Source organism: Coccinella septempunctata, chromosome 8 (assembly GCF_907165205.1).
Source record: "Coccinella septempunctata chromosome 8, icCocSept1.1, whole genome shotgun sequence".
Taxonomy (NCBI): Eukaryota; Metazoa; Arthropoda; class Insecta; order Coleoptera; family Coccinellidae; genus Coccinella; species Coccinella septempunctata.
This window is the reverse complement of record NC_058196.1, coordinates 26,729,993-26,755,256: the sequence shown is the minus strand read 5'-3', so window position 1 is coordinate 26,755,256 and position 25,264 is coordinate 26,729,993. Positions and strand designations below refer to the sequence as shown.

Here is a 25,264-nt window from a genome sequence, read left to right as displayed (position 1 = left end):
CTGGGAAGAATTGATCAGAACATTTTAAGATCACTCATTTTGAGTATGAACCGTCGTTGCCGAGCTGTAATTAACGCAAGAGGTGGAAATACCAAGTATTAAATCACTTATCAGCATTTCGGTCTTTTGAAAATTGTTCATTTCTCTTCCTTCACATAAGATTCGGTGAAATCCTGAATTTTTCTTCCATTTCTTGTTTCGTTCAAAACCTTCCCGAGAGAACATAAAAAATAAGTCATATAGTCAATGTAGAGTTAACTTTCATTAAAATTGAGATTTTCAGAATGTGCTTTAATTTTTTTGCGCAAGTGTATTTGGTCTACTCTATCGTGGTGTGACGTTTGATTCACTAGTTTTGTGACACCCTGTATTCAAATTATTCGAAAACACTCTCGGTAGATTCCCATATACAAATTGACTAAGGTTGTGATGTGGTGAGAGGCACCGTATACATATACCCCGAATGCAGACCAAGTCCATCCATGTGTGCGTTGTCCCGATCGCCAAGTTTATCGTACATTCGCTCTTCAGCTGGCCCCGAGGCAGGCCCGACCCATAAATCGTACGATCAGCTGTTCGCGGCGAGAACGACCGCTCGATGTTGTGCACGATTGGGCGGATGTGGCTGCTGAAATCTACGTGCACCTCGAACCCGCGCCTTGCGCCATGCTTATGACCCAGAAACGTGGTCTCTTCCCGGCCGACGTTCCGCGTAGCCCAGGCTCATTCACGGCAACCGTGCGGCACACAGAAGATTTCTGGCCGTATAAACAAATCGTAAATTTGTTTAAATGGCCTGTGCGAATTCCAGGCCTCAGGTTCAGGGTCGCAGCCGTGATGTACGTCCAGAAATACGGCGGGGAGGATGGGAAGCTATTCCGGGATGGTTCGCGTTGTCTGAGGTTTGAGAACTTCTTTGTGCGCTGGGTCGCTGAATAGGGGATAAAATCGTGACAACTGCACACACAAGGTGTACGTAAATATTCAGCAGAAAATGTTCGAAATCGAGTGAAAATTTTTGGTGACGCAGACTTTTCAACAGAACTTTTTGTTTTCTACTCTTATAATTTATTGAGCGTCGACAATGAAAGCCGCTTTTCGTCATTCCTTCATTATAAGATAGGGATGAATTTTACACAAAAACCTACTGGAATAAATTCTCCTCACATTAATGAAACTCCCATCAAAATCGGACATCTGGTTCCGGAGTTATGTGAAGGACTCTTTCATATTCTTTACATTCTTCATATTCTTTACAATCTTTACATCAAGGATACAAAATTTTATTTTCAAAAATGAAGTAAAATATGTTAAATCTCTATTAATTATAGTTTTCAATAAATTTTACACCCACTGTAAGAAAATTCCGCATAATATTCAATGATGTGGTAATAACGTTTTCATTGAATTAAAATTAAAATAGTTGATCTAGAATGAAAAATTAACAAAAATTGAAAAAATGGGGGGAAACCGGGAGACTTGCTCAGGTAGGAGACTTGAACCACCTCAAATGTTTCAATTCAAATTTCGCGCTACCGGTATCGTAAATAGCTTGCGATATACATACTCGTAACAAGGCACAACTAGTAGCGGCTCCATTTTGGCCGCCATCAGAACAGTTCGGGAGTGAGAGGGTTGATCGTGATTTTGTTGTTAGGAAGTAAAAAATTTAATGATTTTTGTTTGTTACACTGTCTGAAAAGTTCATTGTTTAATATTGTTTTACAAACGATGAGCCTTTTTAATAATAGTTGAAAAAGTTTCAAGAAAACCTCTGTTGAATAGGCTAAAAGGGAGTGCGGGAGACTTGACCCATGCTATGGTCGGGAGACATAATCAGTGGTCCAAGTTTCTCGCACTCAGCTTAGATAGTTTGCTTTAAAAAAAATTGAATAATAGAAATAAATATAAAAAAATATACAAAAGTTTAAAAAAGTAAAAAACATCTCGAAAATAAGTGAGAGTGACTCTGAAATAGAAAATATGTATTTCATACGCTGATACAACTGATGATGAAAACCTTGACATAGAATATCGTTGGTCATTGGGTATTGTTTTCTTTCAATATTTTTCCTGGTAAACAAACTTATGGTCAAGTCTCTCTCGCCCCCTGTTCAACTCTCCTATGGGTTAGGGAGACACGAGCCAATTTTCGGTTCCTAAAAAAAGAATTGCTGTACGTAAAATGTTCATCTAACCATCACTCTACTATTATCTATCGTTACCTATTTGGACATGATATCTTCACGCAAAAAAATGAGGTGCTACCATTTACAGATACAGATATTGTTTCCGAAATCACCCTGTATGAAAAAAATTTGAGATTTGATGCATCTCGTCAAATAGTGTGTATATTTCAGCTTCTTCTATAGAATTCTGATGAAAACGTATAAATGAATCAGATATGCTGAAAGAATGAAAATTCCCCATTAATTAATGAGGCACTATCAATGTAAGCCTAATTTTTATCCAACCACCGTTAACATATTTATCGATATAAATACGTGGCTGAACTAAATTATCATTCCACAACCATATCCATAGATTTTAATGATCGTAATTACGATTTACCATTTTTTCGGTAGATGTACATTGTAAGTCGACGGAATATAGCGTTGAGTAACCAGATGCATATTAATCGATACCGGCGTTCGGAATCAAGTTCACCCGAAGAACTACAGATAATACCAGTCAGGAAATAGAAAACCGGCCAATATGTACTTTCAAAGCTTTTTGCCATGGTCTGCAGAACGAGGTAAACTACTCTTTCAAGCCGTTAATAGGATAACGGTTTTATAAGACACCTGATATAGAGGAACAATCAACCTCAATTAATTAATTTGCGGTATTGGCCTTTTTTCGAGTCTACGCTCATTTGTTGATACTCACACTTTGTTGAAACGATTCTGGTTCCGACACCGTTAAAGTAACACACTCTGTAGTTGATTTACAATTTATCAGTTTTAAAATATAAATTTTAAGGATTCTACCTTATGGATAATGAATAAGTTAAGTTCAAGATAAAATAAAAGAAACGATATGCAAGAAAAGAAAAATAATACAGAAGTCACATAGCCAAACAACGAAGAAAAAAGAGAGAAGAAAGAAAAAACGTGTTTAAGAATACAGTGTTCACAGAGATTTAAAAATACTCATCGGTTGAGAACTTCATGTTGGATTCTTTGATCTCCTTCGAAATCTAACATTTACACCTGTCCCCAAATAAGAAAAAGCGACCATTTTCACTGAAAATTCCAGCATCAACTCCGAGGCAGCGGCTCATCCAACCTCATATAAATACGCCTAAATTTATGGCGAAATGTCTGAAAACTGACACCTCCTTAACAGTCTCGCACATTCAAGATGCAAGACAATCAGGGACTTGATTGAGATGGCGTCAACACCAATATTCACGCCCCGTTTGGGGATTTGGTGGTTATGTCCCCGCTTTTGAAGCTTTTTTTAGAACCAGCATCCAGTTGCTGTGATCGCCAGGAACGTCATTATTCATGTTTCTTGTGGCTCATCTCGGGAGCCTGTGGAACGAACCGCCATCAGTCAGTTGGCAGGAAATGAATTCACGGAAAAGGTAGACGTGTTAATTTGATTCCTGGATTCTACAGGGCGTTATTTTAGGCTTGGTTCTTTCATAATATAGAGAAGGAAGGAATTCCCAGAGAGGCTGAAACATTATACGAAAACTGTAGACCTGTTTCGGGATTATTGTCCCTCATTAGTACAGTGCAGTGTAACACATCTCAACCGAAGGATGTCGTCTCCATATATTTCCGGGTACAGGTCTCAATTTTATCATTTCTTGACTTCTAACAGGTGAACAGCATCAATGCCTTGATCTTTTCTTTACTAGGTCACATGTCAACGTCTCGGCGTGTAGATATGACGCGTACGGTCCTATAAAAGTAAATTCTCACGCATTCCGCTCGGCAAAGAACGGTCCCATTGTGTAAAAATGTCTGGTCTAACGAGTAGCAATTACAAATACCGTGTAAATTACATTCCTAGGTCGCTATTTTCGAACCAGACATAAATCATAAATAAGCATGGCGTAATGAAGAGCCAAGCCTGCTTCTGGTAGTATATGGCCATTCTGGTATCTGGAATTATTCAAGAGACAGTTCCGGAAACACACAAGTGTGTGTGTGTGTGTGAAGAAGGACAATCTGGTCATTTCATTTCTTCTGGGAACCAGGGGTACGATGAATTTTATAAAGTTAATTGGTACTGATTACATCTGGAGGTTGTTATATAAACAAATAAGGTCTTCTGTAACTACTTGTTAAAAGTTTCTGGTAAAAAAATATTCATCAAAAGGTTCGTAGCGTCAGTCGTATAGATATTTTCGAATTTTGAATGAAAAAATTCTGTTTTGTACCATCAAGTCACAGGGTGAAAAGGGGACGAACTTTTCCAGGTAAAAAACCTCCCCCTGTGATGCTTGAAAGAAGAACCAACCCCAAGTAAAGTAACGACCATTCACTGAACCTTGAGAAAGAACAAATTATAATTGTTAACGTAGCCCCAAAGAAGTTGAATGCATCTATTGATTCCGCATTGGGAAAACGAGGAAGTTACAAATCTATTCTTTGTTAACCGCAAGGTATACCTGATTTTTTAGCAATGATGTCTAGTTAATTTTAGGAAAGATTTATGTGCAATAAATCTTAGAGTGTTTGCTGGGGGAAATAGGATATCGATGCTTTGAAAATGGTTTATTCTTTAGCTATGTCGATAAAAAACGGTATTATTATTATTATTATTATTGAAAAAAAGAAAAGAGAGGAGGTTTACACCTATAAACTCTCATGAAATACAATAAAAAGAAAAAGAAATATATCAAATGCACGCAATAAGCTCTGAAGTCACAAAAAAAAACAAAATTAGTAGCTAAGTGCATCCAAACGGTTCTTGAAGGCATTTAGACTAGGAGCGCAAGCAATGTAGCCCGGCAGGGAGTTCCACCTGTCGAATATCCTGTTGGTCAAAAAATGCTGTCTGTGAATCGTGTGATACTTTTCGTGATAAAGTTTCAGCTGATGACCTCTAAGGTTGTTGGTATAAAAAACCCTCTTGGTTCTGTACCGAATTTTGACAAGAATTTCACCTTGGAATACATCTTAGTTTTCATAATATTCAAGTGGAAATGAAGAAAAAAATCTAATTCATCAAGTTAACCATTATATCCCTAAACACACGAAGGGTTGAAAAAAAACCTCATCGAAGACCAAAGATTCCTCAGAAATAAAAGATCTTTCCATTTCTGGCACTCAAATTTAAGGTAGGTTAGGTCAAACTATCGTCCAACTTTCGTAAAGGGTGCATGACAAACTCTGTTTAACTCACATTCTAGATATAAAAGCTGTACCTATTGAGTAATTTAATTTAAGTTTCATCACTTGATAACTGATAGGGCTAAAGTCATGCAGTAAAAAGTGGGTACTATGTTGGGGATTCTTTTTGTTTTACTATTCCAGCTGGCAGTTTCGTCAATGATATTCTTTTTTGTATTATTCTTCATTTTTCAACTTCTAAAATTGGTTGATTCTGAAGAACTATTAAGATCTTTATCGAATAACTTTGTTGCCAATTTCATATTTTTCATTGATTTCAGAAAATTTTCAATACATATTCTAGATTTATGATAAGAAGTAATGAGCGATCGTAGAAAATCATTTCGAAATTCTGTTCGCCAAATAACCCCTCGTTATTATTTAATCAATAACCATCCAGTGGAAATCAATAAAGAAAAAAAGAGTCCATCCACCATCACTTCGGATATAAATAATTCAAGAGGGCCCCCCCAATCTATATTTAAATTTCTGATTCACCGACACAATCGAGAACACATCAGCTGTTCCCCGTACCTTTTTTCAATTTTCCCAACCACGAATACACCTTTTGTTCGGCGGACATCTTAATTATAAGAACAACGTTTATGATATATGGCGGGGTCCTTCACGAAATGGAAATACCGATGTTTCAGATCACCTCAAAGGAACTATGTTAATCGGCACATCACTGTAACAAATTGCCCCGTATTAATTCTCGTTTTCAACGTGCTCCCCAAAACGCCCCCCACTGGAAACGCGGTCGTACCTTAAGGATGCCGACGCCATTTTGATTCCGATCGATGGAGTCGCCTCAAAATTTCCTACCCTCTTGACGCTAGGGTGACGTTGATTGATGGTTCGGAATGAGCGTGCGTCAACTGAACAACATAATCAAGAAAAAGCCTGGGATCGAAAAATATACAAGGTGTTTTATTTTTTATCCTTGCCAGATAGGAAAACGATGACACTAACACTGAATATACTGGGTGTATTAACTGAATAAGCCCCCCTTTTGAATATTTTCGTAAGTTCTTGAATCATCAATCAATTGATTAGACATGTCCAATTTTGAATCTTTGAAGAGTGTAAAAAAAAGTTGTTACAACCCCCTGTGGAAATTTTTTTCTTGACAATTAAATGTCGTATGACGATTAAAATCAAATCTGCCTCACTCTATCGTTTTGGCTTTCCCTCGATGAAATTACATGGAATTTAAACTACCCATCAATTTATGTTTTTTCATTTATTTTTGTTATTATTCATTCGTTATTCATTTCGTTATTTAGATATCGATTCATTTATTTAATTATGTGTTTGTTCACTCGTTTAACTCCTCATTTGTTCATTCGTTTCTTTTTACTTTCATTTTATGTATTTATCTTTTGTATTTTAACAGTGGATTCTCGAAATCAAAGGAAACACTTTTTTTTTACCATTTTTTCCGTATCGGCTAAGTTTAAACGATACAGGCTGTTGGGAAACCATAAAAAAATTTATTTTTAGTGCTATCTCACAAAAAGTTTCATCGAATGAGATGAATTTCGGAATATATTTTTTTTATGGTTCTATACTCAATGCTTTGGCTGAATACAACTCTGTTTAAAAGATCCACAGATGTGTAGTGCCACAGATCTAGCTAGTTATTCTGGTAATTTTGTATTTCCAGGGGTGGCACAGCTCATTATGAACAAATAAACTGGCTAAATCTTTTTATCAGGGCCGAATCGGAAAAAATGGTACAGGAAGAAAGTGTTTCTTTTGACCTCAAGGATCTATTGTGAAAATATTTGTACTACTCAAAGAATCGCCCTGTAAATTTTTACAAATTATCCACTGTTTATCGTATCAACCAGCTCCTCACAATCCACAGGCAGCGTTTGAATGTTTTTTTATTATTTGTTACCATATCCCCTGATTGCCGCCATATTGTGACGTCACATTTGGATCTACACCCTCTGAAGAATTTTCGTAGCTCAGAAAAATGACAACTTAACAATACCGTCGTAATACATCATTCCCACTGCCGTTACAGTGATCTGAGCTCTCCCAACCCCTCAAAAACCTCAGAACAACAACCAAATTCAATTAAACACCCCGAGAAGAAACGCTCCCCCACCCCCGAAGGGCCGACGACCACCCCCTCACAGCCGACCCCGTCGGTATTCAATATGACCGAACCGCCGATTCCTTTTTTCACGCTCCAGCTGAAAACAAAACACGAGGGGGGTGTCGCGGGGAGCGGCGTAGGCCTCCATTGTGAGGGCGAGTATTCCTAATATCCGGAATGCCGCGATCTTAGGCGCATTGTGTATGCCGAGCGGGGATTAGTCCATTAATCACCGGGGTCATTGTATCAACTATCAAAGCGTGCAAGGTCCCGCAACAATAGTTCGCGCGCTTCAGCGAACACACCCCCCGAGTTTGGCGGCGTCGGAACGGGCCCGGCCAGCGTCGGGGTGGGTCGCCGTCTTGGAGTCTAATCGGGGCAGACGTAATTGGAATTCTGGAGATCCACGGAAGGATTGGTTCGATAAGGGGGTTGTTTTCCAGTCGTCCCTGACTTGTTAGACTATATCACAGATAATTCCTGGAAACCTACGAATGTTTATAAAACTAGTAAGCCCATAGATCTACCTTGTAGGTAGATTCATCTTTACATGCTGATTCGCTTTTCGTCCGTAGCTCGGACCTACGGCCCTCGCAATAGGGAATACTCCTTCTGACGAAAATGATTTTTTATGAAATATCTTTGAAACATCACATTTTGAACTAACCATTTCAACCTTTTCCAAAAAAAAAAAATAATTTAAGCACTTAAAAATGACAAATAAAAATGGGTTTAAAGTTTAAAGCGTTTTGTGAGAATTGCACAAGCTGGCAACATCGACTGAAATATGCCTTGATAATAAAGGACAACAAATGCATTATCTTGATGAGATAGACAAAGATGGCTGTCTATGAAGTCTGCGACGAACGAGGAAGATCGTAAAATTTTATGGGATTTTTATGGCCGGTTGCAGTTGAAGCTCGCCAGTAAGTACGCGCCTGTTATTTTATAAACAAGCTGATGGGACATTGTTCTTTTCATTATCTTGTATGCGCTGTTGCCAAATCGTAAACTGCGCACAAAGCGATTCATATTTTAAAAGCTCATATTTGAAGGATGATTTTGAATAATTTCCTCGGTGAATTTGAAAAAATCATGAATGAAACTCATAATTATTCAGTTTAAACTTGCATATGCAGTGATAAACCAAATTGAGGAGAATTCCCCATTTGCCTCTAATCTCTACCTCGGGCCTTCGGCCCTCGCGATTCGATCTTTTATAAATATATAGGGTAAGAATGTTTGCCTAAGTGGGAGCGCCCACCAAAGTAGCGTAGCATTGACATGGCACATACATGACAAAGGCGATTCACTATTTTCAGATATCGCACATCCGAGTGAAGTTTCATAAATTATTTTGCATCGCCTTTGTCATATATGTTCCATGGCAGTGTTACGCTACTTTAGTAGGCGCTCTCCCTAAGAGTCCGATCGACTTGAAGCACCTTGTTCTGTGATCGCTGCCAAGATCATTGAACTCTAAAAGAACTGGAAGCGCCTCTTAGGTACCGAAATACGACGAAAAGTGTGTCCAACTGAGACGGAAGATGTAGAGCAACCCATCTCTGTCTAATGGTTCGGAAACCAATCGAATAACCGTAACAGACGTCGGATGTAGCAGTTGTCTCACTTGAACGCCCCGGGTTGTTTTTGTTTACATCGTTATAAACCAATTGACAGAGCGCAGAGAGAGATAGATTGCTCTACATCTTCCCTTTCAGTCTTCCTCAGTTTACCTGCATCAAGATGCCATTCCAGTTCTTTTATAGCTCAATGGCCAAAATACTTCCGTCAAAACCTAAGTTAACCTATAAATGATAAACTGACATTGGTTGTCAAAGTTTCCTAACCTAACCTAACCTATAAATGACAAGCTGACATTGATTGTCAAAATTCACCAAAAGTTCTCTGATCATCGATATAAAATAATTCGATTTTGTGAAATGTCACTCGATAACCTCTTTTAGCAAACTATAAACTACCGTTGTAGATTTAACCCATAATAACCTAGTGTTACACATATGTAACGCAAATTTCACTGGCAACTCTATTTTATTTCTCAGTAATTGTAGCTATTAGCTCCATATTATTAGCGTTACATATATGTAACACAAATTTTCTCAAAAACCATACATTTTTCAAACAAAAATTGAGTTGTTTTTGTCTTGTGAACTCCAATAAAGGGTTTTTATTCAATTAGAGTAATCATAGAAACTCAGGTTATTAAGGGTTAAGAGGGTTTGCATGTCATTGTGACCTTGGTCAGTTATTGCTGTTTCGAGTCTTTTCCTGTCAGTGAATTACTTCTGTACGATGAGGGTAAGCTACAGCGATGGTAAATATGGGGTCGAATATTAAACCCCCCCCCCAAACCGCATATTCACAAGAAAAATCAAGGAGATCACGAAAAATGAAACATTACGCATCGTCATGTTCCACATCCTCATACGCCGTCATGAAATATAGTTTCAACTGGATGCGCAATCTTATTATTCCACATACATGGGTCATAATTGAACTTTTCAGTTCCATTCCTCCCCCGTTCTCCCCCTCACCCCTGACCACCCCCTCACTTTGGCGGTTCCGCGTCGTAACTCGTAGGTGCCACAGTCAGGGAGGCCATTTATCAATCCCCGTGTAAAAATTGTTCAGTGTACGGGAAACGTAAATTTCACTGGAGCAAAAATAACGCTGATTGAACTGGTCGCAATGGTCGGGCCCGAAGAAAAAAGACGAGGGGTTGCGATGGCTATGGCCACGCCGGCCGGGGGGAGGGGGTGGAATGGTGCAGACGAATAATTGCCGTCCTGACCCTGAACCCGAATTAATCCTGTTCTACGCTCTCCCCTAATTGAAAAAAGTTCAAGTTGTGATGGAAAAATGATTGTTTTTCGGGGTTCGAACTCCGGGGGAGGTCGCTGATTCATCGGGAACCTGGGCATTTTTTTCCTCGTCGTATGAATGGGGTTGGGGATGATAAATCCTCGGCGACAATTAAAAATTGTGTATACCGCGTTTTGATTCATCCGTTCTTGTATTGGACGCTCAGTTCAATTTCTAACGTTCTTTTTCTGTTTCAGGTGAGCCTATAAATCGACAAAGGTACCCGGAAAACCTAGACGGTGAGCCAATATTCACTGAGTTTGTCATGACTTTCGTTGTCTCCACCATCAGTTTTTCAAAGCCATTCGAAGCGGCATATATTCCTTTGATGTTTCCGAAATTTTGAAGAATTTAAATCAGCGAAATTTTTCACTAAACTTTCGATTGCCCATGGTCAGCCTGTAACGAAAAGGAAGAAAGCGGCGCAGCAACCTTTGATGTTCAACGTGATCTCGCGTGTCGGACGTAAGTGACTACCGTCCGTCGTCGGTCGCCGGCAAAAACCCCCATGAATAATCGGACCAGTGCAGCGGCCGAAACCCGATAATTTCTACGGACTGAAAACGGGGTGTATGCACTTTTTTCAGCGATAAGAGCTGTAATTGAAGCCGCCGCGCACGGAAAACAAAACACGCCTAATTATTATTGCCGCGATAGCGATCCGTTTGCGGGTTGCGGGCTGGCATCGTTGCGGCCTGCTTATTGATATTCATACGCTCTGTGCATTGTTGAACGTTTCCTCTTGCCGAATGATATATGCTGTTATATTTAGACGCAAATTGCGGTAGTTTAGCGATCTAGTTTGACGTGAGATTCTCCCCGACGCATTGGAAGTGACACTGAATTATACGACAGTCGTCACGATCGAATTACAGGCTGTTTAGGTAGTTAGGGCTGTTAGGTCGCATTATGCCGACTTTTGCGACGTAATGGAGCTTTTTGGTGGTGATTTATGGCTCAATCGGAGAAATGTATCATCATTTCGATGCTTAGGTTTTTCTTTCTCCTGAAACTTTTTCTTGTAGGTACATTTGAATGGGCATTTTCATTCCCTTTGATTCCAGAGTTATTGGAAAAGGTAGTTAGAGCTGTTAAGTCGCATTATGCCGACTTTTGCAACGTAATGGAGCTTTTTGGGGATAATTTATGTCTCAATCGGAGAAATGTATCATCATTTCAATGCTTAGGCTTTTCTTTCTCCTGAAACTTTTTCTTGTAGGTACATTTGAATTGGCATTTTCATTCCCTTTGATTCCAGAGTGATTGGAAAAGGTAGTTAGAGTTGTTAAGTCGCATTATGCTGACTTTTGCAACGTAATGGAGCTTTTTGGGGATAATTTATGTCTCAATCGGAGAAATGTATTATTATTTCGATGCTTAGGTACTACAATTCAGAAGCTCGGTTTTTCTTTCTCCAGATACTTTTCTTGTAGCCTTTTGGCCTTTTTATTCTCTTTGATTCCAGAGTGACTGGAAACACAGGCTGAACAGACCTTGTGTGAAACACAGAAAAATAGATATGTTATTACCTCGACTATTCTTCGAATTATTCTCTGAAAATTCAGCGTGGTACCCAAAACCGCTGCTATTGGCCTTAACAACAGACTCGTTTTCTACTTCCCAGAAAAAACTAGCTCTGTCTATGACCGGAATTATGTATATTCGGAGGATTGAATTGAATTCTGATGCCCAGACGGAATCTTCCGGCTCATTCTTCGGAAAAAATTTGCACATCCCGTGTCTTGAATTGCAAATTACGTCGAATTATTGTCCGAGCAAAGCGTTTCTTCGGCTCGGGCAATTTATGAATTACGGTGGTGAGTAAGGTGTAATTTGGAATGCTACATTGTAACATTCTGAAATTGTTACATGGCTCCCTGCCTTGGTTCGCGTTTCGATGCAATTATGAATAATTTGCCGGCTATTTTCAGCGAGGAAGCTCGTGGTGGAACTACCAGCGCAAGTGGGGTTTTCAATATTTATGAGGTCATAAAGAGCGTCTAGTAGGACAGTATGAATTCTTCGTTTTCCAAGATTAGGATTCAGTCTAAATCCATCCGTTTCTAAGAAGAAGAAATGACGGATTTTCAAGCATTTCTGTAATATATTAGTAGACGTAGTTTACTAAGATTCAGATATATTATACTATAGAGTAGGTACCTTGTTTCGAGAACTGAAATACTATGTATTTCGAAATTTCTCAAATATTCAAATTCGCAATTGAAATGTTTCACGATAATGCCAATATTTCGGTGATGGGCAAATGATACAGTGAATAAATTATGTTTGAGGCAAAATATTATTTGCCTCACACGCCTGATACAAGTTCTTTTAAATGTAAAATGTACAGACTTGACTATAGAAGCAACTACCTACAATCAAATCAAAAATGCATAGCTATCTTACTTCTTACAGCAGAAGTAAGAGACGTCAACGATGAGTTGCAAACGATTTCTACTCAAGAAGCCCATTTGCCGCCCCCACTGAATAATACCTCGCTCCACGGCACCCGCGGCTCCTACAACCTATTTAATGTAAATAACCGAACGATCTTACAAATTGCCCGGACGATCTCTTCGGATCTGGATGATTCATCTAAGAGCGACCTCGGAGTACACGCGAAATTACTCAAGTCTGTGTGGTCTACCTAAGTCGCCCCGTGGAGCCCCCTCCGAATCACGAATATGGACGGGTAACATAGTGGGCAAATAATTTACGAGTCGCGCTAGGTATTCGGGCGGAACGTAAACGATTCCTGCGAATGGACTGTTGAAATCCCGTGTGTTGGATGGTTCACGTGCTCTGCAGGCTCCGAAAACGCGCGGGGTCCTGAAGGCGAGGGGGAAACAAGCCACTTTCGAGGCCATAATTATTTGCCGCATATTTGCATTTCGGACAAACTTGAAGAGTTTAATGCGAAACACATTTGTTCTTTTTTTTTGAGATAAGGTAAAACTCATCCAAATAAGTCGTTTAACCAAAAATTGTCTAGATAAAATGTCCAAGATGGCTGAGATACAACCCCTAGAAGTTCAAGCAAATTACATTGAATTTCAAGTACAGGACTGTGGAAGGTGACACCGGCATCGCAAAAACGAAACAAAACATAAACATATGGCTGGAAAATGAATGGTTCAGTACCAAGTTCATCGGATTAGATGCATCAGGGCACTTTTGAGAGAATCATAATTGTTTTATCGTTCAATTTAGGGTGAAAAAAAAATGTAGAAAATCGAGGCAGTTTCTTGAACGTGCTTGTTAGTTATGTTGAAAAAGTGTTATGATGTTTCCCCACTTCATCTAATTTTTACGACGATTGTTGGAATACTCGAACAAGAAGATTGTGATGCCCATTGTGAAAAAATTCGTGAATAATTTAGACGAATTTTTTGGTGAGATTTTGAACTATTATTCTATTAATTACACTTGGGTCCTAAGTCTCTTTGTCAGTTGGTATCGAAATGAGCCATTTCATAAAATTGTGTAAGTTACTAAAAAATAATGAGAATAGTTCGACAATCCTAAATTTCAATTTTCATTACCACGTAAATATCGAACGAGCCAATATCCTAAACGAAACCACATGGTCGAATCAGGAGATAAGTTTTTCCCACTGCTTTACGATTATTCAGCTAACAAACGGTCAAGGGTCGTATTTTGATATATGTATTTCAGTCATCATTCAAACTTTTTTTCATCTTTGTTATTTTGAAAGTTTTGTAAGGTTGATTTTTGGAGAAACGCTTCATTTTGACCATTTCTACGTTCTGTAGAAGAAAAGCCTCACCTTCAAATACACCCTGTATAACTATGCCCCCAGCCCATTGTCACTCTTGGAACCGCCACTGCAACGAGCTCGATGAAATTTCGAGATTTATTACTAGAAAAATTGCTCTTTTAGAATATGTATCACATTCAAATCTACAACCTTACCTAACCTAACCTAACCTAACCTAAGCTTATCTAATCTAACCTAGCCTTACCTAACGTAACCTAACCTAACCTAACCTAGCCTAATCTTAAATAACCTAACATCTACCGCAGACATAAGATACGTTGTAATTAGTGTCACAGATTTAGTTTTTCCACTACCAAGCTAAGGAACAAAACGTTGCGATATTGGAAGCATTTCTTCTTCCTGGTAGTTTAGTACCCAATGTTTTTCTACCACGCACTAAATCTCCCTCTGGATGCCCTACATCCGACGTTGCACATCGCCTTAATCGATGAGCCACGTGTTATCGCCATACCAAGCGTCCAAATCCAGTCCAGCGCTGAAATATCATCGGTCGCAAACTTTCAGAAGACTCAATTAATAACGTCCGACCGTGGCATGGCCGGGGCCTAAGGGGCGGTTTGGACATAGTCATTGTGCGTAACGCACGACAGGGGGTTGAAACTCGCCATCGTTACGTCCCACGGCCACTCCGATGCGAAACTAACAGAAACAGAGGGATGACTAATGCAGCTGTCAGGGTTGCAGAGGACCGACATCTAGAACTCTAATGAATCTATTATGTTACAAAATGAGACCTCATCAAGTCGCGCTATGCGGACGCTTTGTCTTCTGGGTTTTCCTTTCTTTCGGGACAAGAGGTGGGGAGGGGGATTTTGCATGGCCAATGAGAGCTGTCTCCGTCTAAACTGCCTAGGGTGGTTTTTTCTTGATAACTGTTGAAAATGGAAATTGAATTTGAGAGGGTTCATGTGGACGTTGGTAATGTCTGCAATACATTTATTTGACAAATAATTCTTTGCTTTACACTATACAGGGTGAGTCTTTGACTCGTACTAATATTTTAACAGTGGATTCTTGAGGTTGAAAGGAACACTTTTTTACTTTACCATTTTTCCCGAATAGGCTCGGTTTAAAAGATACAGACTGTTGAAAAACCATGAATAAATGTTATTTTTAGTGCTATCTCAGAAATATTTTTATCGAATGAATTTAATTTCGAAATATAATTTTTCATTTATTGGATGAATCTTTTTCGAACACAAGATATCACCCACATCTTCCAATTCTCTCAGTATGAACGTTACGTACCATAAAAATACCAATAATTTAAAGAACCCAACTGTTGAAACCAATTTGGACGCTATCCAATGAATATTTGAACGTTTTGTAAAATAAAAGTATTCCTCATACTTTCTCGTATAATGCGCCATTTTCGAGTTTTATATTCAAAAATTAAAACGTATCTGTGAAATTTTAAAAATTGGGTTCTTTGGCGGAATACAACTCTGATAATTGAAAGATCCACAGATGTGTAGTGTCACAGATTCAGCTAGTTTTTCTGAAGGTAATTTTGTTTTTTCAGGGGTGGCACGGCTAATGAGCTGTTCTATCTCAGCTATAGCTATTTTAAGTTTTAATAATGATGAAACTATATATCTTTTTATCTTGCCTTATCGGAAAAAAAGGTATAGAGAAAAAGTATTTATTTTGACCTCAAGAATCTACTGTTAAAATATTTGTAAGAGACAAAGACTCACTCTGAATATTCATGAACATACGATTGTATTACAGTATGTATCAGTTTTGGAAGCAAGATCAACAATAAAACAACTAGTCTTGTGTTATTATCGTCGTAGCATAATAACAGCAGTTCCCTGTGTATTCTCCTAATAAATTAATCGATTGAATAATATAATACTTTTCTCTCCTATAGTTTGACTGTTATCGCTCCATTAACAAATCCACATCGAATTGATTTCCAACGATTAGTATGTTAATGTGACTAAGAACTTGTTCATTCAACTAACATCATCATCGACATAATTTTATTGGTTTTCTTATTACCTAGTGATTTGTTCTGATTATCCCGTAACATATCTTTTACATGTCCGAAACATCACTTATTTTATGTCCTCGACTATTTTACCATTCACATTAACTTTTTTTTCCTTTACCTTTATAAGATATCAAATCTATTTCTTCATTTTGTTAACTTCACCTGTGAGGCAAGCTTGACGATATTAAATTGGTACTGCTAAAAGCTGGTTCAAGTTTTGTCACCATTGATTGTCGAAGGAATTTTAACTGATCCCAAACAATAGCTTAATTCCACGTATAACTCAATCAGTTAGCTAAGAAAACTGTTCCCATTTTGACGTTCTGCCATCTTCTTAACTTTAACTCTAACTAGAGTTTGCTGCCTTAGTTAAACTAAGGTTTCACAAGAAATACTTTTATATGAAAAGTCTTGTAAGTATTTCCAATCTAATGTGAGTCTTGTCATCGTGAAGTGTGAAGAATGAACAAGAGGAACACTGAGGCTGACACTAGCTGAGTTAGCTAACCCATGTTGACGTTCTCTAGATACGAGAATTCGTATTCTCATATTTTTAACTGCAGCTCTGAGGCACACTTGCTGCAAGATGGGGTTTTGCCAGAAATACTTTTATATGGAGCTGTTGTTAGAATTGGTATCCATCATCTTGGAGTGTCAGAAACATTGGCTGAAGTCAAACAAAAGCTGCACTAATCCAAGAGATTTCTTAACTTCCTATAACTTAGAATCTATAAGGCAAGCTTGCTGTTAAATGAAGCAGTTTCAAGTGATGCTCTTAAGAAAATCTAATACTAGTCTCATTGAGGGTCGAAAGTAGTCACAGTAGGTTGCTGATGCCAAAGAATAGCTACATCAAGGTACGACTCAATCGGTTGAATGTTAGCCTCCAAAAGTTGTTCCCATGTTGACGTCCTCTAGCTACAGGGAGATCCTTATTGTTTCAACGGTTCCCTCATCTTCCGTTCGAATTTAAATCCGTCGCTACTTCGACATAAATTCATCCTAATTCCCATTCATCCGCCGTTAAACTTTCAATCCATCAGGACCGCCGTCAACCGTCCCCGTATTTATAGCAACTCTGAGACGGATGGGCAATAGAAATTTCATCGCATTCGCGACCATATCCGCCTCTTATTTTGTCTCCGCTCTTCGCGTACGAGAGCATTGTGATGCAGTAAGTGGCGCAAGAATTATGACGCGGGGTGCCGATGCTCGGGGGGTAGGAGGTTGAGCCTTTTAGTGCAACCGGCATGACGGACTGCACGGAAAAAGGGGGCCAACATCATAGTTCCCCGTCCGTCTGCGTGACGGAGAGGGAGCGACGTCGTGTGCGTGCGCCTCGCTCTCTCGCGGTGATGTTTGAAACGCTGACAAGCTTGCCAGCACTATTACAACCTCGTTCCACCAATCCGCTGGCAGTGCAAACCGACCGTCCACGACACAGACGTCCCTCTGTATCGCGCCGCGCGACTTTCACATGTTTTTCGAATTTGACAGGTCAGTCGGGCCGTCAAACGTCGCAGTCCGCGGTCAAGTTTCGCGCCAAGTTTCCCGCCGATGGTCCTCCGCGTCGTCTGTGTTGCAGTGCGTTGAGTTCGTAACTACTAAGGTCGTTTATGGTGGTTTGTGGTCCTTCGACGGGGATAGCCGCTAAAATGAGGATTTCGCATGCTAGATTCAAGGTAAAGGTCCGTTTCGAGTCCAGGCTTCTTGTGTGGTCGTACGCGACGCTAATAATCTTAATTGACATGTCTTCCTGATAACCGAATCGGGCCGCGTAGGGTTGAACGGGTCCGTCAGGACACGGTTTTACGTAGGCTATTGTACATTGTTACACTTCGTCCGTGTAAGTGTGAAGGGGACGAGCTTATGTAATGCCCAAACTGGTTTACTGAATTTAAAGCGGATTGACAATTGAGATGCATGGATTCATTTGCATCCGCGAGGATCTGCGTTTGTCATTTGGAGCAATGAGTGTCGGTTAGATTATTTTAATCAGAGTAACGTTAAGTACGAAACTCTCAGTCAATTTATGAAATATGGGGACTGCAGCTTTGAATGTTAACATAATTCGATTATATCTTATGCAGATCAGAAAAATCGAAGAATATACCAGGATTATTGTATCGATATGAAGGAAAATGAACTTGAGAAGTGTTAATTCACACAAAATCATTATCATAAGATTCGAAATATTATTTTTCATTAATGTTTAATTAATTTATATTAATAACCCATCTCTTGACCCAATGTATGGAATCTGAGGGCCTTGAAGCTATTAATGAGATGAATATTGAGATAAACACTACTTGATTATTCGCTTATATCTTAGGCAGATCAGAAAGAACGAAAAAATTAGCAGACATAAAGGAAAATGAACTCAGCAACAAGTGTGGAAAATCCGCTTTAGGTTTTCCCCCCTAAAAAATTATATTTTATACAATATCATTCCGACAATTTTATGGTGGAACCTAAGAATCTAAATATCGTTTTGCATTTATGTTATAAAAAAATTAAAAATCGACAATGAAGCCTTCGATTAAGAAATTCATTCAATTACCAGTTTCACGCTGAATAGATAAAAACAATGAAGTAATATAAAAAATCAGGACAGACGTAGACTAATACGTGGAAAATATGAAAAATCCCAGGAAAAATCAATTCGATTCGCATTTATTTATTATTTATATATTTTATTTATTAGTTACTTAAAAAGGACGAGAATATGATCAGACGAAATTTGCGACGAGAAAAAATGAATTTGGAATTGAATAATATTTTTTATTTTTTGGTGAATTATTATTCAGCAAAAATTTGATATTTACAATAAAAAACGTGGACTAATAAATTTTTTGAAAATATAACTGCCCTCGAATATCATCAGACCACATTTTTCGTTTTTTTTCCTGACGAATCTGATTTTTTTTAATTCTCTGAAATTATTCCTCAAATATGATAAACCACCAATAGCTGAACTTAATGTATAAATGTGTAATCTATGGTCCTCAGTCTTCAACAGTTTTCGAAAAATTTATTTTCATTCAAAATTATTTATCGCATTTTTGAACTTTCCAAATAGGTTAAAATTTATTTCATCGGATTTTCCGATACCCAATGTCGAAGTGAATAAATGAAATGTCTTTTCAATTCTAATTTTTCATTCTGCTAAAAATCCTGCAATATTCTGAATCCACTCAAAAAAAGCAAAATTCAATTTGCAATCTAAGCCATAATATAAGAACGGTGGATATTCCTCAAATGATTTTTGAAAAAGTTTCTTGTATTCAATTCAATATATTATGATGAAATTATCACAGTAGGGTTGACTGAAGAAATTTACGTAATCAAATTTTTTTTTATTGATTAATTTTTTTAAATTTATTTTCGTGCTCGAAAAATTATTTTTACTACTTAAATATTTCAAAAAATTACGCAAAAAAATGTAAGGTAGTCAAAATTATTTCTGAAAATAGTATAGAAAATATGGAAAAAATATCTTCGATTTTGGAAGATTTTCAATAGCTTCTATTTCGCTCAGAATTTGTTTACCGTGTGCTCCTTTTAAAATTTTAAAAAACTCAAGTTGAGAATGAAAATTCTGATTTAATTAATTATTTCACTAAATCATCTAGTACCAAGGAGGGTGTATTAATATCAATCACAACGTGGGAATGTTTGTTAAACCAAGGCCCATGTGTACTTTTGCCGGTATCATTTTTCCGCCGCGTAATCTACTCCTCCTCTAATGGAGGTTATCGACAAATATTTGACCGTTGCGGCTGCCGATAAGCTCTTGGTGTTATTGTAACAACAACAATCAAGACCCTGTTATATTTAGCAATGATTCGTTTTCGTTCCTGCCAAAAATTTCTGTTTATAAACTGATTGCTTATCGCGCGACTGCTGTTCATTTTGAATTCATTCGTTCTGTCTACTTCGGCACATTTATAATTAATGCCCCATCATCAATCCCAAACGTCAAGTACAGAAATTGCTTCCGTTGTCTAGCTATCCGTGTGGGATGGTAAAAAATACAACGGTTCGGATTTATGTGAATGGTCGTGTATATAAAGTCAACCCTGGGTCGATGATGAAACCTGCATATCTGGAGGTCTATGTTTATCTTTTGGTGTATCTATCTTTAGATGGCCGGTGGAATGCTAACATAGGCTGAAAGATGCCGTGGGTTACTTTCTTAATTACTTCGGGAGCTATTCACACCTGATTAAGTTTCGTTCCGACCAGTGACAGTGCAACTCTGAAATAAGTTATTTATGTTTTGCCGATTAGAGTTTCCTGGTCAGAAGGCTCCAGTTCTTGTCTGAAGTGTAGTTATATTTTTGGTTACACGCAAAATCTTATCTACGCTTTTCGAAGAATATAAATCATTTATCTCGTATATTATGTGACGATTGGTTTGGTCAGGTAATATAAATGACGGAAAAGTATATGTTTTATTTCATACTGCAACCCTTGAAATTCAAATACGCTCCGTTACGGTCCTGCGACCGTACATAACCTATTAGACCTAATTGAACGACATCGCGAGACATATGTAAGTCGTGTCCCTCCCCGACAGGCGTCTAGGAGACGTGGATCCTAGTGGCCTTTCCGTTTTGGTCCCACAAAACAAAGGAGCCAAGGGTCAGCCAGAGTTGGAGTAGCGGTCTTCAAGATTGGACCATGTTAATCAAGAGATCTCTTTCTTCTTTCCTTTGGTTAGAAGGCCGACTCTCATAATTTATAACTGCCATACCGACCAAATTACCGAGTCCGCGTTCTTTGAGTTATGTCGGTGTATGGCGTTTGAAAAATATGGTGAAATCTTCATTGCAACTTCATCCGTCTAGGCGGCTGGTTTGGCTGAAAGGGTCCGCACGAATATTAATACTTCCGATCGATCATCAACGTTTATAACAGATGGACTAGCATATTTTCACGTTTTAATGAGTCTCGAATGTTAATTTGGATTGGAGGGATTGCGCAATGATGGTTTGTAGAAGAAAAATGTAGGTCTTGACATTGTTTGATTTTTGGAAAGTTACCGCAAATTCAGAGGCTCAAAAACCCCAGAAATGGTGATAGAAATATGGATAGTTCATCTTCCAAGTAAAAAAAAATTTATTTTAAAAAAAAAAAATTTGGATTGACAGATTAAAAACGAAATTGTTAGGAAATTGGTGAAAAAATTTGGCTTTTTTCGATGAAATTCATAAATTATAGTTATGGTACTGAAGAATACCACATTTCTGTAATTAACCGACATATACAACCTAATGAGAAAAAATATAAAAACAGCTGTGAAAAAAAATTATTAATTCGTATTTATAAAATACCTGGTTGATTCTATATAATAATACTTAGGTATACTTGCATATATCAAATGTAAGCTTGTTTTATATTCTTATTTTTCATTATCATTTTATTAGTTTTAATAATAATAATATAATGCAATTTCGCCACTTTCTTGACCGAATATTAGTTATAATTGTTCAAAAAATCAAATAAAAAATATGAATAAATTAATAATAAAAATTTAATCAATAAAAAATAAGGGTCATACATTTTGCCGTCTCAGAACCCCCTCTTTTTCATCCCTGTTAGTCCAAGAAGCCCTCACGGCTCAAATACCGTATAAAACATATATATGCATGTCTCATTATGCTGAAGAGCTCTTGCGCTCCAATGTAATCAGCATAGAGTCCCCACCCTGCTATAAATCATAGACATGTTAACAGGGATTCGAACAACTCCCCCATCCCCCTGTCTTCCATCCCGATCGGGTGGTACTCGCGCTTATTAATAGTTTTACGTTCGATGGTTGGGGGGGACGTACGGGGGGACCGTGCACGGTCCGAGTTAATGATTAATTATTTTAATTAAATCGTAGTTTCGGCCCAGCGTTCATTGATTTGGGTCTGCATGCGTTCGATAGTTTCGAAAATGAGTACGATTTTAATTAGCGATCTCGCGATCTCGTTTTATTCTGCATGTATGATGGGGAATGGCCGGCAAAATATAATGATCACACAATGGACGAAAAAAGTTGAAGAATAACTTGCAACAAAGAAGAAAATTGCCAAAAATGAGTAATAATTCTCGTTGCATATAGCAAAGGTTTTTCCAATGAATTAAATCATATCTTTGATAATTTGATTCAATTGTTTTGAGTTTTAGTTAATTTCCATTAATTTTAATTTTGATTTACTTCAAATTTCAATGTGATTTTATTGAAATTCAATAAATTGAATTTAATTGCAATTTAATCGAATCGAATTGAAAATTAATTTAATTTAGTTGATAATAAAATTTATTCTACTAAATTACATTTTTCATGAATTGATAGAAAAAAATTGACGTAAATTAAATTAAAAGCTCGATTTAAAATTGTTATTCATTGATTTTTGTATACATATGTATGTATAAGAATAAAACGATTTGAATATTTCAACAACGAGACGGAAGAATAATAAATAGTTGTAAAATATGAGATGGAACTGAAAGTAAAAACTACAGAAATAGACAATACACAGAAAAGAGAGAGATCATAGTTTTTATAGAAGATTTTTATTTTTTATGAAAGTAAAATTCTTGAAAAGACCCTAGCTCTTTCTAACCCTAGTGAGGGCGTAGACAGCCCGACTAGTCGTTGTATTAATGACTTCCCTTCCTACATCGGACGAAAAACAAGGATTTGAATTAAGATAATAGAATTAGAGCGAAGGGTCCCTCTGCCATGTGCTCGCGTTCTGTTTCAGCCCTCGGAATGGGGTGGTAAACGCCGTTTCTGACGTTGCGTGCTGGGCGACCGTTAGCTCGCAATCAGCTGGGCAGGGTCCGAAGTTTTACACGGAATCGGTAGCCGTTTTAGAATCCGGATACCGGGATCGGGAAGCTTATCACTTTGGCGAGAACATGCCTCGGTATCGGGCGTTTGGAAGGGGTATAATCAATTTCTGGACGTTCTAGAGCAGGTATCTGAATGTCTAGGGAGATTCGGGAGATGATATCCCAGGATTGACCATCCATCTTTACTCTACAGGGTGAGTCTTTGACTCGTACGAATATTTCATAAGTTATACGAATAACTATCAGCGTAAAAACAGCTCAAACCTTCCAATGATTAAAAAAAAAACGGAAATCCTCTCAGACCGTGATTTTACAGATTAATGACAAGAAGTCCAGTTTCCGTTGCTATTTCTTTTTGATATTTATTAGTTTTAGAGCGCTGCCGAAATTAAGATCATCTCGCACACATCGCTGTGAGGTCCGACAACTCCTGTAAAACACACAGCTTATTGCCCCGCATATTTCCTGCTATTGTCATAGAGCCCCATCGAAAAAACCGGATCGACCGCTTGTTTCTCGCATTTGAATCGCAAATGCCCCGTCTCCTAAGCGGTCCCAATTAGTCTAATATTCAAATTTTCCACAGTCGTTGCTGCGAAGACACGAAAATTCTTACGAATTCGGAATCACACACATTTTTTCTTGCGCATCCTGTATTATTTATGCCGATATGCGGCGGGCATGGGAAGTCGTTTGCATATGTTTCGAATAATTTGGGTTCGTTAAAAAATTGAGGAGAACAAGAAACCGATCCCGTTATGGAGCGTTAGTATTAAAAGTTCTTCTCCTAATGAATCGGGCATAGAAGCGGAAGTTTATTTCCTGTTCGCGAAAGACGGCGATAAGGTGGGCACTGGGAACTGTGAGAATTGGATGAGTAAACTCAAAAGTCAGAGTTAAAACTTTAAAACCTTCGATTTTTATCATTTTGTGTGCGTCTGTATTTTTCCAACTTTGAACCGAAAGGTGGACTCCAAAAATTCACCACTATAACAAAAGAGGCTCTTAATCCCATTTGGTAATCGATTCTGTCGACCTTAAGGCTTTAAAATCTCCAACATTTCAAGAAAAACATTCAGGAATTGTTCTCATATTCACACTCCGGAGAGAATTGCATCTCTATTTTAATTATATTCTCCCAAAAAAACTCTATTTTCCGGACTTGTTACGTCAATTACTATTCTCTTGAGAATGATGCTCCGTAACAATGCTATCTCCTTTTGTACAAAAATGATTGAGGACTCTATTTCTTTCTTTGAAATCCAAATGAGATCACTTACTCAAAAATATAATTTCATGAAAGCAACCCCTATTACCCTACGATTCGATTTATCGGAAAACTCCCATTTTTTTTTCATTTTGACAAAACTATGGCAAATTGCATTTCAAGACCCAAGTTGGATTGGAAAAAATTAACGCACATTATGGAGATCTCAAATTTATTCTACAACTGAAGGTGTTCTCAATGATAATTATTTTTATCAGAATTATGCATGCATATGTTATCCACTTTCAACGGTTTTCTTCAATACAGATGTTTTTTCCCAGCAGGAATAAAAAAAGATGATATTATCAGATTTTGAATGAATTGGCTCCATTCTAAAATCAGTTGTTCTCGATCAATTCTAGTGATCAATAGTTTTTCTTTCGTTTGATTTTCTACACTCGATCGCTATGCAACGCGAAACACGCAATTTGACCCAAGAGGAATGTGCCCAAGCGGTAGTTTTGCGAGAAGAAGGGTGGACATACACAAGAATTGCAGAAAGGTTTGGAGTTTCCCATACAAGTGTGTCCAGAATGTTGCAGCGATTCAGGGAGACAGGTATGAATGTCCGAAGACCGGGACAGGGTAGACCACGGGTAACAACTGCCATTCAAGAACGTTACTTGAGAGTTTCTTCGTTGAGACAACGGTTTGCAACCGCTCTCCTCCTTCAAATTCAGCTTGAGCAAACTCATGAGGCGCAAATTAGCACTCAGACAATAAGAAATCGCCTCAGAGAATATGATTTAAGGCCTCGTGTCGCGGCAAGAGGCCCAGCTCTTACCTCAGCCCATCGAAGGGCGCGTTTGGGTTTTGCGAGAGAGCATATCCATTGGGAAGAGGCCGATTGGGAAAGAGTTCTCTTCACAGATGAGTCTAGATTCTGCCTCTACCATTGTGATCGACGTTCCCTTGTATACATATGTCCACATGAAAGATATGCTCAGTGCAATTTCCTGAATACTACTGGTTTCGGGGGAGGATCGATTATGGTATGGGGTGGAATATCTTTGAC

The 25,264-nt window shown here is 38.1% G+C and overlaps 1 protein-coding gene across 4 annotated transcripts in view; it reads left to right on the top strand.

Moving 5' to 3' along the window:
* The window catches only part of LOC123319057 (homeotic protein antennapedia-like), a 224,563-nt gene that overhangs the window by 150,179 nt on the left and 49,120 nt on the right, over positions 1-25,264 (top strand). The window contains exon 1 of one of the 4 annotated variants that reach the window (XM_044905903.1): positions 17,406-17,815. The exons of 2 other annotated variants lie outside the window; for them this stretch is intronic. The gene's annotated coding sequence lies outside the window, so the exon portion shown is untranslated. Of the gene's footprint in view, positions 1-17,405; positions 17,822-25,264 lie in introns of those variants that run through there. One more of the 4 variants, XM_044905904.1, reaches the window with a different exon arrangement.